We start from the raw sequence: 11,068 nt of genomic DNA, 5'->3' as shown, positions 1-11,068 counted from the left end.
TCCGGCGACCCGGCGGACGAGCAGCGGCGAGGCCGCCGTGGCCGCCGCCCTGCCGGGTCGACCGGCGACCCGACCCCCGTGTCTCGGGGGGGGGGGGGGGGGCGGGTCGACCAGATGTCCGCACCGAGCGCCGCGGGGCCGTGGGGCCGCGGGGCGCTCGGCCTTCTCGGAGCCCCGAGGGCTCCCTGGAGGCTGCGGACGAGCAGCCGCGAGGCCCCCGGGGCAGCCGCCCTGCCGGGTCGACCGGCGGCCCGGCCCGGACTCGGGCCCCGGGTCCCGTGGCGCGCGGGTCGACCAGATGTCCGCGCCGAGCGCCACATGGCTGCGGGTCGCTCCGGCTTCTCGCAGTCCCGAGGGTTCCGCGGGCACGTAGCTGCGAGACCCGGGCGGCTGCCCTCCGCCCGGCTCACGGGGCGCTCGTGTCCATCAGCTGGTCGTGCGGAAATCCCGTGGTTGGCCTCCCTCCCTCCCTCCCTCCCTCCCTCCCTCCCTCCCTCGTCCAGCCGCCACGTTTTCGGGGTTCGTGCGACTGGGATGAAATAGACCTTCCCAACGTCAATCGGAGATCATCCATCATACCTCTCGAGTCCCCAAAAGCCAAGAAACACGCCAACCAAAACGCTTTTATTATGCCAACGGTTCCCGTTTTCATTCCTATCGTTTAGGGAGGTTTGGTGGCAGCAGCGGCCGAAAGCAAAAGGAAACCCGAGGAAAGCGGCTCCATCCACCAGGGCTGTGTCTCATCGGTGCCGACGCAGGAGGGACGGGCTTCGTTCGTTCGTTCGCTGCGGCCCAAATTCCCGGGCCGCCCGAGGACCGCTCGCACCGGCCCGAGGGAGGGAGCCCCGGCAGGCAGGATGCCTCCGGGGAAATGGCCAAGTCGACCGCGCGACCCACAACCCGCCCGACTGGGGGCGAGAAGGAGCATGGAGGAGGACTCCGTCCCCTAGTCGGCAGACGGCCCCGGGACAGGGACGTTCGCCAAAACCTCCCCAAGGCCGCTTTCCGTGACCGAGTCGGCCTCCCCGCCTGTACTCGTCCCGGCCCGAGAAACGAGACGCGGGGTGGATCGGGACCAGGCCACGCACCAGGCCGGCCGGCGCGCCATCCTCCCTCCCCCGACCTGACCTGACCTGGACGAACGCCTCCCCATCGCCCGCCCCCGCGAGGCTGATCCGTCCGGCCGGTGAGGAGGCCGCTTGTCGGGCGCCACCTGCTGCCCGGCATCCTCTTATATAGTGTTCGAGGAGGTCGACCAGGTGGCCCGGCCTGGATTGGGGGGGGGGGGGGCGCGGGGTGCGGTGTCCCGGGCGGCGGGGGACGGGGGGGGGTAGGAGTGGAGAGGGAAAGGTGGGCGTGGAGAATGCCGGGGTCGGGGGTCGGCGCGGGGCGGGGCGGGAGTTGGGGATGGGGAGGGGCGGGAGGCCGTCTGGACATGGAGGGTCGGAAGAGCGGTGGTGACAATGATTTTCATTATCATTTAGAAAGAAGAACGTGGACTTCTTTAGAGGAGTCCTTTGAATAGCTTCTCCATTTAGTTAACATACATCCAAATGGAGGTCGGGAAACTTGGGTCCTGTTAACATATGGATGGAAGTGGAAAGAACTATCGCGATGACCGTCCTTGTGTTTCTTTTATTTTTTCTTTCTTCCTGCTCCCCAAAGCCGCCCCCCCCACCCCCGCCCCGCCCCGCCCCGCCCCGCCCCGTCCCGTCCCGTCCCGTCCATAGTTGTAGGTTCCAGTGGTAGGTCTTTCGCGTTTCTGCTATGTGGGACGCCGCCTCGGCGTGGCTTGAAGGGCGATGCTGGGTCTGGGGCTGCGCCCAGGATCCGAACCGGTGAAAACCTGGGCCGTCGAAGCCGGGGGCCGGGGTGGGGGGCGCTACTTGACCGTTCGTCCACGGGCTCGGCCCCCGGCCCCTTGTTTTCTAGGGAGAGAGACAGAGAGACCCGATCCATTTTCCCTTGGCCTCTAAAGCGTGCGTGTGGTCGAAAGGCGACAGAGAGAGGGGTTCTGGTCCAGAAAGCCCCGACTGCGCCGCCGCGGGGATCGGTCGGTTCCGCCCGAACCGTCCGAGTCGGAAAGGAACGGACAGCTTTCCTCCTTTGGGCCCCTGACTTGGGACCGACAGGGGAAGAGGAACAGGCCTCTCTCCCTCACACCCTGGCCCCTTCCTCCAGGACGCCCTCCTTCTAGTCAGCCCGCCTCTGGCTTTTCCACACGCCGACGACCGCTCGTCGGCATGGACCCACCTTCCTTGGGGGACACCACCACACGACTCTCCCACTCGTCTGCCTGCCTTTCGTTGGCGTCGCTGCCAAAGGCGAGGGGTAGGGGTGGCGGTGGCAGGGACGGCAGGGGCCCAGCGGCTCTCTGGCGGGTGAGGAAGTCTTGCTGGTTCTCCTAGGTCGGTGATCTTTCTCGATCTCCACACACATTCTTCGTTTGGGGAGCCAAGAGACGCCCTCTGAGGAATCCCTATGGCCAGGGTCGATCACTTACTCGCTCACTGCCTCGGCCTCGGCCTCGGCCTCTGTCAGTCTTGTCTCTCTCCCTCCCTCCCTCCCTCCCTCCCTCCCTCCCTCCCTCCCTCGTCGGTCTCTGTGTGTGGACGTCTAGGTGGAGGCGAGGCAGGGAGGCCACCCACCCACCTACCTCGTGGTTTACCACACGCTCTACACGGAGGTAGAATTCCCATCCCACCGAATCCATCCTTTCCACGGGGCACAAGCCAGTGGCCTTCGGGAGTCTCTCTCCCCAAGGTGGCGCATCCGTCATGGCTATCTATTTCCAGAAGGTTTCCGTTTCCATCCCCTCCCCCCGAAAGAAAAAACGGCCCCACTCCCGGATCTGCCCCACCACGATCACCACCACCGCTGCCGCCGCCGCCGCCGCCGCCGCCATCTGCTGTCGCCCTCTAGGGTTGGACCGTTCTAGCTCTCTCCTCTGTGTGGAATCGCAACGTAGGTCGCCTTGGATGTCTGGCACCTCTCACTTAGCAGAAGGTTTTGGAGGCTCAGGCTGGGCCACGCTTTGGCCCGGGTCAGTGTTCCGTTCCTCTGGACGGCTTCCTCGTTTTCCACGAGAAGGAGCCGTGAAGACGGAAAGGAAGGGCGGATGGATGGCTTTTCCCGTGCTACCGAGTCCCTCTCCCCTTTTCCCCAAAGCGTGAGGGGCGGTCGAGAGGATCGTCTCTGATGACAAAAGTCAGAGGCACCCCGGGTCAGACACCGTGCGAGGCGTTGGTGTGTTCTCGAGAGGAGAACACGTCCCCGTCAGCGTTTCCTGTCGTTCTCGTTCCGAAAGGATTCACGCGCCACCCCGTCTCCCTCAAGGTCTTAGGGCTGTCGTGCTCCGCAGCCGTCACGTGTCGTGGATCCTGGGCACCACCACGCCACCCCGCCCCCCCCCCCCCCCCCCCCGCCATAGCTGTCGATCGCTATGTGGCACGCCTACGTTTGCCCAAAAGAGCAGTCCGATGGACAGCGTGGTGCTTTTCCCAGCAGGCAGGCAGGTGAGAGTCACCCCTCTAGAAGGTTTCCAAGCCCCGTTCCATTCTCAGAGGCAGCTCCTTTGGCCATCAAGGAGGCAGGCGATGGGGGTGGGGGTGGGGATGGGGATGGGGCAGGGGCCTCTGTCCCTCTGTCGCGGTAGAAATGATTGGGAAAGGAGGGACGATGGGCGTAGGTCGACCATCCTGGGCGGTGGTGCTTTGGGAGCTTTTTCTAGAAGAAGGAGCGAACGGCGTTCCCTGGGAAGGGAGGAAACCAGAGGAGGTCCCCCTCAGACCGACCTGGCACGAGAAGGACACACACTCTCTCTCTCTCTCTCTCTCCCTTTTCTTCCTGACTTGAAATCAGGAGACAAAACTCCCCTGCCAAAGGGGCCCTCCCAAAACGGGGAGTGAGGAAGACCTCCTTCTCTTCACGGCTGAAGTTCTCCCTGCCTTTCCTGGACGGGAAGGATAGCACCTACGCCCGCTGCCGTCGGTGACTTTTAGTCCCCCTGGAGAGGAAGAAATTCTTTCCCGTGGCCGAACCCTGGCGGTTCGTTCGTGCTGCAGAGGACGTGACCCTCTCTGACACACCCAGGAACCTCCTCGCTCCGGGTCGAGGAGAGGGAGTTCTGTTCTGTGGTTTAGAATGGTGCTTAAAAAGGGATGTCGCTTACAAAGGGTCCTCGTCCCCCTTCCTAAACCTAAACGGACGGCTCGGCTCGGAGGCGTGAGATACGTTTCGCATCCTCCTCGTCGTCTTCACTCAAAGTTTTATTGGAGTTTGGAAGATTTTATTTTTTGTCTTTCCTTTTTCTCCCCAAAGCCCCCCGGTACGTAGTTGTGTGTTCTTCGCGGTGGGTCCTTCTAGCGGTGGTATGTGGGACGCCGCCTCAGCGTGGTTTGATGAGCAGTGCCGTGTCCGCGCCCGGGATCCGAACGAACCGATGAAACACTGGGCTGCCTGCAGCGGAGCGCGCGAACTTAACCACTCGGCCACGGGGCCAGCCCCTTACTGGATTTTCAAAACAACTCCGGGGGCCGGCCCGGTGGCGCGGCGGTGAAGTTCGCACGTTCTGCTCCGCCGGCCCCGGGTTCGCCGGTCCGGATCCCGGGCGCAGGACCCGGCACCGCTTGGCGAGCCACGCTGTGGCAGGCGTCCCACCTGGAAAGTAGAGGGGGATGGGCACGGATGTCAGCTCAGGGCCAGTCTTCCTCGGCCGACAGAGGAGGATTGGTGGCAGATGTTCGCTCAGGGCTCATCTTCCTCAAAAATAAAATAATAAATCGATTCGATAAAATGTCAAATAACACAACCGCGGGATCACGCTTAGAGTCACCCTTGGCCCGATGATGCCACTCCCCACCCCCCCCACCCCCCTGCCCCCCACCATTTGGAGGTGCCGTCAGTGGGATTCGTTCCTGTTTGTCCATCTTTCTTCCTCTTTTTTTTTTTTTTTTTTAAAGACTGGCACCCGAGCTCATTGCCAATCTTTTCTTTTCTTTTTATTCCTCCTCCTTCTTCTTCTTCTCCCCAGAGCACCCCAGTACCTAGTTCTATATTCTCTTTGAGGGTCCCTCTGGTTCTGCCGTGTGGGACGCCACCTCAGCGTGGTTTGATGAGCGGTGCCGTGTCCGAGCCCAGGATCCGAACCTTCCAAGCCCCGGGCCGCTGAAGCGGAGCGTGCAAACTCAACCGCTCGGCCACGGGGTCAGCCCCTCCCTCCCTCCCTTCCTTCCTTCCTTCCTTCCTTCCTTCCTTCCTTCCTTCCTTCCTTCCTTCCTTCCTAAGGAGGAGGAGGCAGGCACTGTGTGAAGTCGCCAGTGAGTCTGTGGAAAGAGACGGAGGATTTCCCATGGGAAGCCGGGGCGGGGGACACGGACCGATGTCGTGCGAACTTGAAGGTGAAAGATCAAAAAACCCACACACGCCTAGAGCGGCGGGTTGCCCGTTAGGAGTTTGCTTGCCGGGCCCATAACGCAGGGCTCATCGATGAGCCAAACCGTCCGTGATCCTCAAGCAGTCTAGTAGGGTTAGAGAAAGGAGGGGGGCACTCTTTCTGCCCCAGATGAGGCGAGTTTCTCAGACAGCCACCCTGCCCCAACATCTTCCCTCCCTGCCTCCCGGCCCTTGGTGGACTGCGGCCTAAGGGTGGGGGAATTGAAGAAAGCCGTTCAATGGAAAAAAGCCCGAGGCCATGGGAGAGAGCTTCCTGCACTTGAATGAAGCCCTGACGCCAGGCCCATCGGAATGAATGGGCCTGACCTCCCCTCCCCCCTCCCCCCTCCCCCCTCCCAGGCTGGCGACTCGGCAGTGGAAGGCTAGGGGTTTCTTCCGAAATGGTGAACCGGCCCCCTTGTCCACAGGAAAACCACACACGGGTACAGCCTAGGCCGGATCTCAGGGTACAGCCTAGGCCGGATCTCAGGCCAAGTCGTCAGGGTGGCAAGATGATGGCGGATGAGAGGAAACTTGTTCTGGGACCGCACCGCCCCCCCCCCATCGCCTCTCTGGCTGAGAAGAGGGCTGGGGAGCGGTGAGGGTCAGGGGGAGAGTGGGGGCGGGGCCGGGACAGGGACCACCGGGCAGTAGGACGGGAGTAGCCCTGAGGCCTGCCTGCCTGCTTCCTTCCCTGCCGGCGCAGGGCTGAGAGAGGCACGGGGCACGCTGGCTCCTGCCCCTTCACTCATTCGGGAAGCCTCCTGTTGTTGCTCCTGAGGTGCCGGCTGCGGTGACAGACAGAGCAAAACTCCTCTCTCTGTCTATTTCTTCAAAGGCCCGAGTCTGAGCTACGACAGATTCCCCTGTGGCTCAACCCGCAACCTCCCATCCTGCCAGACCAGACCCCTTGTCTAAAAACCTCCACTGGAGGAGCTCTTCCACCTGACTCGGAAAGGAAACACCAGCCCCGCCTCAGCCTCACACCCACCACCACCACCACCACCCGCCCCCCCCCCCCCCGCCCCACTCTCCTCCGGACCCAGATACCTAACAGAGGGAACAAAAATCCAAAAATCCTGCTGCTCTCCTTCTACCACCTCCACTTCAGAAGAGTCAGTCTCCCCCGAACACCTCAGACTCTGTGACTTCCCGCGGCCTCCCTTTCCCCGTCCCCATTCTCTCCCCGGACGGGCCCCATCTTACACTTGAACGACAGCTCCACCGCTCGGGGCAGCTGGACACGATGTCCCAAAGTGGCCCGGACGGTAGCCTGGTCGATTCCAAAGGACCCACGCACGCAGTCGGCCATAAACGTGGTGTGGAGATCGTGGACGTTTGCGGGCCTCTGATGAAATCGCTGCTCCGGGGACCCCGGCGTCTAGGACCCGTCTTCTCCGTGTTCTTCACACCGTTGCTCCTGGGCCGGTTATTCTCTTCCCTCTCACTGACCTTAACGTTTTGTCTCTGCCATTGAATTTTGACTGTGCGAATGTGACTTGCCGCTGTAGGGCTGCGTGGATCTCTCAGGCATCCTGCTGTGCCGTGCGGGGGGAGGGGGGGGAATCCTTGGTGGGTGGGTCGATAGACGTCCCTTTGGTTGTGCCCTGGAGGGGAGAGACAGAGGGGACGACTCAATCCACCACGAACGCTGATGTCGCTCCGATAAACCTGTAGCGGTGATTCTAGTTTATGGCCCGTGTCCTGAAAATAACTTCCCGAAGGGCCAGCCCGGCGGCACAGCGGTTAAGTTCGCACGTTCCGTTTTGTCAGCCAGGGGTTCGCAGGTTCGGATCCGGGGTGCGGACGTGGCGCCGCTTGGCGAGCCACGCTGTGGTCAGCGTCCCGCCTATCAAGGGGAGGGGGATGGGCACGGATGTTAGCTCGGGACCACTCTCCCGGGGCAAAAAGAGGAGAATTGGCAGCAGGTGTCAGCTCGGGGCTCGTCTTCCTCGAAAAATAAATTAATTAAATAAATAAAAACAACTTCCCAAACCTCTCTGATAACTTGAAGCTTTGAAGTTTTGCGAGGTGAAATCAGGTGATAAAAAAGTCCACGGACGGGGGCGGCCCCGTGGCCGAGTGGTTAAGTTCACAAGCTCCCCTTCGGCGGCCCAGGGTTTTGCCGGTTCAGATCCCGGGCACGGCACGGACACGGCACCGCTCGTCGGGCCGTGTGGAGGCGGCGTCCCACATGCCACAACTGGAAGGGCCCTCAACTAAGATAGACAACTATGTCATGGGGGGGATTGGGGGAGAAAAATCGGGAGGGGGGAAAAAAAAACAGAAACGGAAGATTGGCAACAGGCGTTAGCTCTGTGAGGGCCGATCTTCCTCACCCAAAAACTAAAGTGAGATGAAATCAAATAAAGCGAAGGAAAAGATAAACCTATGAAATCCCATGTTTCTAAAAGTGGCCAAGTGTTTAGAAATTGGCCAAGCGACGGAATGCTCATGGGAAGGACAGTTCCTAATTGCTGGCTTCTTAGTTTTCACCAAAATTAAGGTTCGTGAGGGTTAAAAAATCTACTTAACAAATGCGATGAAAGCCACTAGGCCGGCCCGGTGGCGCGCTGGTTAAGTGTGCCTGTTCCGCTTCGCCGGCCCGGGGTTTGCCAGTTCGGATCCCGGGGGTGGACGTGGCACCGCTGGGCGAGCCACGTGGTGGTAGGCGTCCCACATATGAAATAGAGGAAGATGGGCACGGAGGTTAGCTCAGGGCCAGCCTTCCTCGGCAAAAAGAGGAGGATTGGCAGCAGTTAGCTCAGGGCTCATCGTCCTCAAAACAAAACAAAACAAAACAAAACAAAAAGCCACTAAAAGTGAATATGGGAAACATCTTTGTGTTCAAGGAAAGTGAGATGGCTGCCTTCAGGCAAGAGGGCCTAAAAAGTAAAGATCGTTTTGTCTGTGAAAAGGTGATCAAAGTTTCATGGGGAAAATAATCTGAGAAAAAGGCCTGTTCGTGGTCAAGTGGCCTAAAATTGGAACGAGTGGACAGATAGAAATGGCGAGCGATAGGATCTATGGGAGTCTATGAGGAAGCCATTGGGTGTCGGCCTAATTCGGCCTGACAGTGTTTTTCGAAAAGGGCCTGACGTGGCCGTCGAGCACGCATCGCATCCTAGATCCGCTTTACACATTTCCTACGGCAAGAACCAATGCCCTTAAGGGAAAGGAGCAGCTTCCCCGTGCTCGGGCCTTTCCTTAAGGAGAGGCATCTTTCCTTAGGCTAGGAGCGGATGGTTGCGCTCACCTTTGACCATCCGGCTCCCCTGTGACCACCCAGGCCCAGACAACAGACCTGCCACCCAGCAGTGTCTGTCGATCGCTGTGCCGACAGAGCAGTCTCGCGACTATCATCCAAGGGACCTTTCGATCCTATGTGAAACGTCCTCTCTGGGGGTCTAGAAGCACTCTGTACACCCCACTTCCCGGGCACCCTCTCTTCCTTCGGGAAGAAAGGCCCCGGGCCACAGTCCTCACATTTTAGCTCAGAATAAACGCACCCCGATTTTCACGGATAGATTGGTTCCGGATTATTTCCGTCGACAGAATGGAATCAAGTCAATGAGTTTCAAGATCGGAGGGAAGCTGATGCAAAATCAGAATTTGTTTTTCTCACTCCCGAAAGGATACTTTTCTCTAACTTCTAGTCTCCTCCTGATAAAGACATTGGAAAAGGTTTCTCTTGACCTCTGAGGGAATCGACACCAAAGACAGAGATCCTCCATTTTGTCAGAATGATTTCCTAGGCCTCCAATGGAGGAGGCCTCCCTCGGACGGGAGCTCAGCTTTTGTTTTGCAACAGTTTTCCTCTCTCTGCTTGCCTTTAACATCTCCTTTCCCGTTCTTCTTTTTTGGAAGGGAAATACGTGCACCGCTGGGGAAAAAAAAAAAAAAAGAATTTTCTAAATGACCAAAGAAGATCTACGACTGTTGTTATTTTGGTTTCACGGAGCAGTTCCACGTCCACATTTACTCCATTTTAAACACCCACACACACTCACAGCACGGCGCTGTGAGGATGTCCCGGGGAACTCGATTTGTGGAGGGAATGGCTGTGAGGTCTCTGCCCCCCAACCCCCACCATTTGGGTGCTTCTGCTTGTTGATGAGGACGGGAAGCCCTGCTGAAATCCATATTCTTATCACCACACGTGCATCTGCACCCATGCTCCCCCCCGTGTGTCGTCTTTGGGCTTTGCTGTGGCCCCGTGCGGAGGGAGACCTGTTTTGTGTTGTAAACTTTTCCGCGGCCAAGCGGCTCGGTCCTTTCCTCTACGACTTGTGGGCTCTGTCTGTCCGTCTGCCTTAGAGAGACCCTCTGGGCCGGAAGTGACAGGCTGCACACAATTCCTGACAGACTGCGGACAATTCCTCCGTCGTCACGGTCCTTCTCTGATGACGTGCATGGTTTCGGTTTGACAGCGACCCCCACCCCCCACCCCGCCGTGATTTTCTAAGTCCTCCCGGGAGCCCGGGAAGTGCTCGGGCCGCTCCGGGAAGCGGGGGCCGGCAGCCCCGGCCTGCCCCGTGGCATCTCCGGGGACTTTTCCACCTCTGTCCGCGTCAGCCAGCCGGCAGCCCCGCGCCCGGCCCGGCCCAGAAGTCACGTGGGGAGTCTGTCCCCTTCCTGGCAAGCCCACCCACCCCACCCCCCTCCCCGCCGATTTTCCAACACCTCCTTCTGCGCCCAGGGTTGCCCTGTGCTGCCTGGGAGCTCCGAGGTGGACACCCTGGGGCCTCACGTGGTGACCTCCCGCCCGCCCCAAGCGGGCCCAGAGAGAAAGAGAGAGAGAGAGAGAGACAGAGAGAGACAGAGACAGAGACAGAGACAGAGAGAGACAGAGACAGAGACAGAGACAGAGACAGAGAGAGACCTGACCCGGCGGTGGGCTCAGGCTGTGCACTCTCGCTGGCTGGTGACCCGGTTCCCTCCCGCTGACCCCTCCGCGCCGGTCGTTGGGCGCCATCTGGCGGCCGCTTTTACAGAGTGGCCCTCCTCCGGAGCCCCGGCGACATGAGCAAGGGATGGGACTCGCAGGACGTCTGTGTGGTTTCCAGTGTGGGGCTGTGTGGAACAGAGCTGCTAAGAACATTCATGCCCCGGATTCTGTGTGAATGAACAGGAACGTGGCCGCAGCCCCCACCCCGCCCCCCGCCCCAGCCCCCGGGAGTGGTGGGAGTGGTGCCCTCCAGACCACCCTCGGGTTGGATGCCTCCCTCCCTGGAAGGACTCACGGGACTCCACAAAAGCTGACTTCCTGGAGGTCCAGCGGAGACCCCCAAGGCCCAAGGCCCCCCCCCCCCCCCCACCCACCCACCACAGATCACTGTGGAAGCCTTAACGACCCAAGGCTCCAGCTACATACAGACGCTCTTAGGAGGCAAGATACACCAAAGGCTTATGTAGGTTGCCACTTTCGGTGGTTGTTTCCGCGGCGTGTCAGTTTTGGAACCCGCCACGCCCTTTTTCACAGAGGCCATACCGTTTCCCTTCACCACCAGTGAGGCGTGAGTGACTGACTTGGCTTCTCCGCGACCTGACTAGCAGTTTGATCCTGTTCCGGTATTTGGAAGAAGGCAGTCTCACCCATGTGTCCCCACAATGTCTCCCTCTAATTTTCTCACTT

The 11,068-nt window shown here is 60.0% G+C and overlaps 1 long non-coding RNA gene across 1 annotated transcript; it reads right to left on the bottom strand.

Moving 5' to 3' along the window:
• Positions 1-6,639: 6,639 nt before the first annotated feature.
• On the bottom strand, positions 6,640-10,373 carry LOC139043650 (uncharacterized). The gene is made up of 3 exons (XR_011500729.1): positions 10,321-10,373; positions 8,943-9,316; positions 6,640-7,040 (listed from the first exon to the last, which is right to left on the bottom strand). It is a non-coding gene; the product is annotated as an uncharacterized lncRNA (long non-coding RNA).
• Positions 10,374-11,068: the final 695 nt, after the last annotated feature.

The sequence above is a fragment of the Equus asinus genome, unplaced genomic scaffold (genome assembly GCF_041296235.1).
Source record: "Equus asinus isolate D_3611 breed Donkey unplaced genomic scaffold, EquAss-T2T_v2 contig_312, whole genome shotgun sequence".
NCBI lineage: Eukaryota > Metazoa > Chordata > Mammalia > Perissodactyla > Equidae > Equus > Equus asinus.
Note: the sequence above shows the minus strand (reverse complement) of the source record. Positions and strands in the feature narration are given on the sequence as shown.